The sequence below is a fragment of the Poecilia formosa genome, unplaced genomic scaffold, assembly GCF_000485575.1.
Source record: "Poecilia formosa unplaced genomic scaffold, Poecilia_formosa-5.1.2 Scaffold72, whole genome shotgun sequence".
Lineage (NCBI taxonomy): Eukaryota > Metazoa > Chordata > Actinopteri > Cyprinodontiformes > Poeciliidae > Poecilia > Poecilia formosa.
The window spans coordinates 330,633-338,637 of record NW_006800011.1 but is presented as its reverse complement, the minus strand read 5'-3'; the positions used below and the strand labels follow the sequence as shown (position 1 = coordinate 338,637).

The window sequence follows — 8,005 nt, the reverse complement described above, 5'->3', positions numbered from 1 at the left end:
GCGACACCAAACAGCTCGTGGAGTAGCTGACTATTGTCTTTATTCGTTGTGTTTCCGACAAGATTTGTTCGTAAGTGCTTGTTAACTGTGAAAATAATAACTGTCTCTTTGTTTCATGTAACGCTGGTGTAAGTAATTTGTATACTTTAGTCATTTAAGAAAATGTTTTAAGCTCGCAGTAAGAATGGCTATTTTGCTATGTTAGCTAACATTACGCCTTGTATGTTGCAGTTTACGATGGCCAAAGTGATGGTAGTGGTCAGAGGCCACTCTTCAATAAACAACTAAAAAGAAAGAAAGAAGTTTGGTTATTGGAGCGTCGTTGTCAGGCTGTCTAGCGGCTGAAAAGATTGAAAACTCAGGGCGAGGACAGCACACTTGATATGAAGATGTTTAGACACCATAATAATGAATTTTGATATAAATTAAAAACAGGATGAAGATTCTCTAAAAAAAAGTTCTTTTAAACACTTCTACCACTTTCAGTTTAACACTTTTAAGGGGACTTATAATGCAAAATTCACGTTTTGTATTTACATTTGGGTTTCTACAGCTTCTAAAAACTACCCAAGTGATTAAAAAAAAACACCCAGCTGTTTTATTGGCTATATGTTTATTTTATTTTTTAATGTCTAGAAAATAAGCCTCACGATTGTTAAATCCTTGGTATGTTTTTTGTTTTTTTTACATATTTGTTAAACCAGGCAGTACAATATGAGGCAGATAATCATTGAAAAGTAACTATTATATTGCTGTCTGAAGAAATGCATCGCTTCTGGTCAAAAACAACCAATCAGAACCAGGAGGAGGGTCTTAACGCTGCCAATCAAACTCATGTACTCGCTGCTAAATGCAGATAAACAGAAAAAAATGTTCACCTGCCGTCTTCGATGATTATGCTAACTAGTTTTAGCAACAGAATCTGCTAGCTGCAGCGTAGCTGAGAGCAGCATCACATGAAACTGTGATTGACAGCGCTAAGACCCGCCTCCTGGCTCTGATTGGTTATTTCTAGTTAGAACAGGGAGAAGGCAGAGAGCTTGGTAATTTCCACAGATTCTGTCTCATACCATACGGTCATCAACAAATATGTAAAATATTTTTTTATGAAATTATATTTTTATTTATTTCATAAAAAATCTTTATTTTTTATTTTTTACAAAAAACATTTATAAAAATATATATTTATGTATTTAGAAAATATATTTAAAATATTTTTACTGAGTATTTTTAATAAATATTTCACTTAATTTTTCCAAGGGTACACCTCAACTTTCACTTGCTAATAAAATAACCAATAAACTTCTTTAGGGTTCCCACAGATAAAGTCCAGAAAAGTATGTAATATGGTTAGTTTTTCTAGATCTAGATAAATATTTAAATTAATATGGTTAGTGGAAAACTAATTTGATTTTACAGGCTTTATTCTAAAAATGGGGAGAAGTCTGAAACTTTAAGAAAAGCTTCTTCTAATAAGCAAAGCAGGAATGGATCGTCCTCTTTGTAGTGAGCCAGAGAGCATTTCAGTTATTTAAAGTCATTCTCCGAAGACAAAACTAATGCCAGGAGGAAATGGCTTCAGCAGCTGAGATGGCATTTCCGAATACATTTCCAAGTTTTCTTATTTATGGCAGCAAAAAAAGCTGAATGGAAAAATCACAGAGGACTTTTTTTTTCCCTTTATGACACTTCAAATGAGACGTAATTAAGGCCGTATTTCCATAACGTTCCTCAAAAACTTTAAGGACAGTAAATTTAATTAAGCTATCATACCGGGGGCACAGTGACCTTGTCTCAGCTGAAAATATAAATATATATGTTTTTATCCTTTCAAAGGTATGCTAATGATATCGTTTGAAAAAAATTTTAACAGCCATAACAACCATGATTTATTTCAAAGCAGAGCGTATGTCTCCCCTGTGGTCTCCTTAAAATCTCTGCATGATTCTGTAAGTTTGAACTGGTGAAATCAGGACAATTAAAGAACCTCTCTGCGGTAAACATTAAGCGGATGGTGCGCATTTTGAGCAGAAATTGGGGATTAACTTCTTAAAATGTTCTGCCTGATCCCCTGACTGGACTTCAAAGTAAGAGTTATGTTGGAAGAAGTGGTATTGGAGTGCCATTGTCAGCGGGTTTGTCGTGCTTCTGACACTGAGAAGTCACAAAGTGCTTCTGAAAACCCACAAAGGAGCTCAAGAATCACAACGGATGTCAGTGCATGTCCACAAGATGGCTTGAAAAAACTTTCCTGATGTGAAAATTACTATTCACCCCCACATAAAATCACTGAATGTAGTTTTAACCTAGTCTGAAGAGTGTTACATTGGTATATTGTATACGTAAATGAAGGAAGACCATTATTATGAAGGGCATTGTGTTCAGACTCTTCCTGATTTCCCATTATAGTTCATTTACAGCCTGTGAATACGGCATGTATGCAAATTACCATACCATAAATTGATGTTGGCGCAGATTCAGAGGGCAGGCCTGGCTTAATGCTGCGTTTTTCTGATCCAATTATTCCCCATAGGCTTGAAGAAATCAATCTGTGGTCATACCTGGCTTTACATTTCTAATTATTTTATGCTTTTTATTGACTACTATAAAACCCTTTCAGTGTTTGGAATAAAATCAAACATCGCGACCACTTCCATGACTTTCTGTGCTCCTAAAGTGACAGCATTTTTAGTGGTCTTAATTCTGGGAACTTGGATGGAAATGGAAGAAAGAAAGTTAATTTTGTGTCTGGGATCTTTTTGTGGTGATTGGGTCATAAGTTTTGCATCATTATGCAGCTAAAAGCCCCAGTAACGACCCATTTTTTGATTTCTGGCTGATGCCACAAAACTCTTCAAGGGAGTTCGTGATGCATTAAAATCTAACATGATGCCTAGATGGTTCATCAAAATGCAAAAGACACTAGGAAAGTAATATAACAGACATAAAAAATAAATTCACATAAAACTGAAGTTATGCTAAACTTTTTGTGATTTTGAAATCCATTTAATTATTTCTGTTGCAGTTTAATATTTCATTGAGCCATCTGAGACACCGTACTTATAAGATTACAAGAGTAGCTGGAAGAGAAAGCCCTACATCATCAACGAGCCTCCAAGCACGTTGATGCTTGGAGGCATCAACGTGCCTCCAAGCATCAACGTGCTTGGAGGCACGTTGATGATTGCATGTAGCATGCATGCATTGCATGCTACATGCAATGCATGCATGTAGCATGCATTGCACATGCTACATGCATGTGCAATGCATGTAGCATTGCACATGCATTGTAGCATGTGCAATGCTACAATGTTTACATTGTAGCAGTAAACATTGTAGCAGAATGTTTACTGCTACAATGTAGCAGTAAACATTCATTGTGATTTTTACATCTGTTCATCCTTTAATGCCAGAAACTCCTGGGAAGTTTCTTGCTTGAAAAATTTACTTTCAGACTCACCTGATAAAATCTCACAAATTCAATTGAGTCTTTCTAGCTATCCATCTTGCCAGTTAGCTTCTTATCCATCTTGCCAGTTATCCATCTTGCTAGCTAACTATTTTTGCAAGCTAGCTAACTGTTTAACTTGTTAGCTACCTATCTATCTTGCTAGCTATTTTTGCTAGCTAGATATCTATCTTGCTAACTACCTAGCTATCGTACTAGATACCCATCTATCTTGCTAGACTAGTATTTATAGCTATCTACCTTGCCGAAAGCTAACTATCTTGCTAACTATCTATATCTGTCTTACTAGCAATTTATCAATATTAGCTGTCTCGGTAGCAAGCTATCTATCTTAGCTATCTATCTTGCTTGCTAGCTATCTTGTTATCCATCTTGCTAGCTAACTAGCAATATAATGTATTTCCTTCTAATGGAGTTTTTGGTATTTATAGCCAAAAACTCCCATTTTTCACAAAACACAAATGGACTCCAAAAATTGAGCCGTTTTTCTCTGGCAGCATTTGAAAACATTATTTGTAAACATTATTTGTAAACATTTGTAAACATTATTATCTCAGCATTATGACATCACAGCCTCTAGGATAATATTTTTCTTCCTTGATGATGAATCGGTTTTCATCCCAACTACATACTCGACTTATGTCACTGTAAAAAGAAAGAAAATGGCATTAGTCTTACCAGGTTCAGCTATGCAATGTCGTTTGGATACAGAATGGTTTGCTGATGGCTGAACATTTCCAAGCTGTTTATACTCAAACAGATGAGCATGGCGTCTTCAGACCTCTAGAAATTGACAAACCACTAAATATTCTGGTGTTTTGCAAATATATAACTTTGGTAATCCTACCTGACCTAAAATAGGGAAAGCTTAATCTGATTATTCATTAGAAAGTAAGAAATCCAACTATGTTCTGACTTACAGAAAGAATCTGCAGAGATCTTTGGCTATGAGATCACAGGTATTGGTTTACTCTGCCTTTCACTACTGTAATCTAGTCTATTTGAGTGAGCAGAATAAGGTAGAACAGGTTGTACATGAAGTGTTGCATGAAAACACAGGGACGAAGCTTTTTATATCCACGTGCGTCACTTCCTGCACTTCTGACTTGAGATCTTCTTTGTAAACAAAGACTATTGTTGCACTGCTGGAGAACATTGAAAATGGCACAGCGTGCAGAAAGCCTACATTCAAAAAACACTCAAATTAATTGGTTCAAGATGATGACTGCGCCTCACCCTCTGATTTACATCTACTTTCATGTCAGATCACTTTTTTCCATTATAGTTTCTGTTTGTTTGCTAGTTTTTGAACCCATTAGATGAACCGCGCCATAATGCATTCTGTCTGGCTTCCATTTCTGTGACGAGCACTTTAGTCACACTGTCTGAGGAGGCAGGATTTGCCGTTTTTAATTGTACATTCAGTGTCAGGACGAACCAAGACAGAGTAATCAGCTTGTTTTTATAAAACGAACATAGAAAGTTGTCAGATTATGTTGGCTTTCTAACATTTTCCTTTTTATTTATGATCAGTTTGTCATCTCAGAAACTGGTAATAGCTGTATTTTTTATGTTAATTAATGTCATTTTTGCGTTAAGGGATTAAACCTTTATCCAACTCATGTGGAAGCATGAATTTACTTATGTAAGTGGAAGTCGCAGTGATTATTTTTTTCCGTCTGAGCCAAGGTGGTTGGTGTTAAGTGCAGGTTGGTGCGTATAAATCCTGAGTTCTGGCTATAGGAAACAAACTGTGCAGCTGATGAATCACAGCCTCCTGGTTATTAACAGGTCTATTTGTTTGCAACTCTATGCTAATTTGCGCTGCTCCTGGTGACGGCTTTGGTCATTATTGAAATGAGTCTGTGTCTGTAAATCACCACACCTGCCTGCGGTACTTATGATTTGCAGCCACACAGTAAATCTGCCTCTTTTCTCCTCTGATTAGTGTACAAAAGAAGATGACTTTAATTTGTTAGATCCTGCTCTGGCATTGATGTCTTTTTTCAATCTTTGGTTTGCTACTGCAATCACGTTTATAAGTATGTTTTATTTAAGTTCAGTTGAATGCAACATGGCATGTTCATTATTTAAAAAGCATCTTCCTGTGTGCTGGTGTCGGTGAGAACCAGGACTTTAAGCATTTTAAAGTTTTAAACTTCTGTAATTCTGTGATACGTGAAGTAAATCAGCTTCCATCCAAAGATCTGGTGCAGGATGTCATTAACATTTAAACTTACTTAGTGGAGCAATTCTTAAAGAAATCTTTGTTTTGTCATTCGTTTTGCTTGTTACAATCGCAGGATTTCGTGTTATTTTTCCAACAATTTCTGCAAATTTTTGGATGCTTCAACATATTCAAAAACTCACCAAACTTCACTCAAAATTGTCCCCGAACTAAAATTTTTGAATTCCAGTGGAATTGCAAAAACTGCTCTACAGCGCTCCCTAATGTGAGATAGGACAAACTGTAGGTCTGAAATTAGGAACATGGGTAGATCCCCCACAAATCAAGAAAAAAAGTCCTGGAGGTACCCCCAGCCATTTTGGGTCAAAGGGCACATTTTGGCAACTTTTCACTTTTACACACCTCTAACTTTAACGAACTCGTTCTAGGGATTTCAACCTATCTGCTTCATTCTTGATCAGGATGCAGGTAAGGGGTGGGGTTTTAAAAGTTATCAAAAAAACTAAGTTTTATTTGTGTTCAGGGGGCGTGGCCGAGCGGCAAACTTAACGTACTTGCCAAAGCAAATGAAATGCTATAACTTTCACATAAAAAGGTCAACTGGCACCAAACTTGAGTGATCCTGGTTGGATGCCTGATGTCATCTAAGCCCCGCCCCCTCAGAACAGGAAGTGACTTTTTTTTCCTTGGAAAGCTCCATCTCTGACCCCAATAAGGCTGGAGCGGCGCTGAGCTGCAAGGGTCTCCAATGCTGCTTGCAGCTTGAATTTATTTTTGTATCTGTTCTTAACTATGGCAGGATTGGTCCTCCATAAATCTTAGGTGAATGGATGTATAGACATCAAGTTCCCCTAGATGTTTCTTCAACAAGGATTCTTTTTTATTATCTTAAGAAAATATTGATCTCATCTTAGTGGGAGAAAAAAAGTCTATAACTTTAAGATTCCTTCTACTCAGAAGCTTTATGGACACAGAAATGGTCGGTCAATTGTGGTAAATAAACACCAACCATGCATTTTTATTAGTCTAATATCCCTAAAGCTTTCCCAAATTTTCACCAACCCTTATTCATTAATGTTGGCTAAGTTAAAGTAACACAAATGTTTTCACAGAATGAGCAAACTCATAGCTGCTGCATTCTTATTCCTGAAAACAGACTAATTGTTTTCTAGACCAACAAAATTTAAATTTTATTAATGCAAAAGTGGCGGGATGTTTTTTATCTTCTGGATCTGCGATGGTTTACATGCAAATCCAGTAAGAAAATATTACCATTTTCTTTAAGAAAAATCTTTTAATTTTTTTGCTTGGTAAGCAGATAAAACCGAATAAATGGCAAAAGTTTATAATTCGCTTTTTGTGGGCTGAAAGAATTTTTAATTTGTCAATTTTGGTGTGCTTTGGAAACACCATTTCACTACAGAGATGTACATTTAGCTCAATATTTTTAGTTGACATTAAATACATCTAAAGGCTAAACTAGTAGAAGGACTGGAAATATAATCTCTAATTAAGAATATCTGAACTCCTGGATTTTGTTCATCTAGTTCTGTTTGCAAATATCCTACAAATCACTCTGTGATTTAAAAATGTTACATAAATGGCCTTCTGTCAGTCTTTTGTTTAGAAAAAAAATTATGTATGACATTGGCAGAAATGGCAGCCATCAAAGCGTTTTTGTTTTTTTTGTTTTTTAGAAGTTGACACTTTCAGTGCCTCCCTGGTGGTAGTTCTGCCATTTTCTCTTTGTTCTGTGCTGAAGTTCTCCACAGGAGTCTTTTCTGCAGTGGCAGATTTCAATGTTCTCCTAAAGTTGTCAATTTGATCCATGCAAGGACTCGATGAAGGTGATTAAACACTATGCATATTTTATCAAGCTGCTATTTCTTCTTTGTTTTCAACTTTCACTGCTGCATAAAGCAATCCCTCGTACAGGAAGCAACATATTTGGGACAAACATGTTGGTATTACACACTGTGTAACACAACTTTCTGAAAGAGCTAGCTGATCATCTTACAAAACACCTCTGGAGACATGAAGACCCCTTTCACACTGGATGAAGACCCCACTAAACTCTCAACGACCTAAATGACCTATGTGGATGTGGTTTGATTGCAGCAATTTGTAAAATCCCCTTTAGTGTGAAGGCAATCATTTCTTTTTTTCCACTCAGTACTTGATAAAAAGATTTATCCCTGTAGCAGGACATGATGCCAGTGGCAGCAGCAGTGGAAATAACAATAACTTATTCAGAACCTTGCTAATGCAGAGAGAGGGGTCAAAACCAGGGCATGGGTCAGCAAGGCCAGTCTAGCTCCAGCTATCAAGTGATTAACCAAGAGTTATAT

General features: G+C 36.5%; 2 long non-coding RNA genes across 2 annotated transcripts in view; both read left to right on the top strand.

Annotated features, from left to right (window-relative positions):
* Positions 1-8,005, top strand: part of LOC103140510 (uncharacterized) — a 134,653-nt gene that overhangs the window by 106,201 nt on the left and 20,447 nt on the right. The window lies entirely within an intron of this gene.
* On the top strand, positions 2-284 carry LOC103140509 (uncharacterized). Its single transcript, XR_476515.1, has 2 exons — positions 2-70; positions 232-284. It is a non-coding gene; the product is annotated as an uncharacterized LOC103140509 (long non-coding RNA).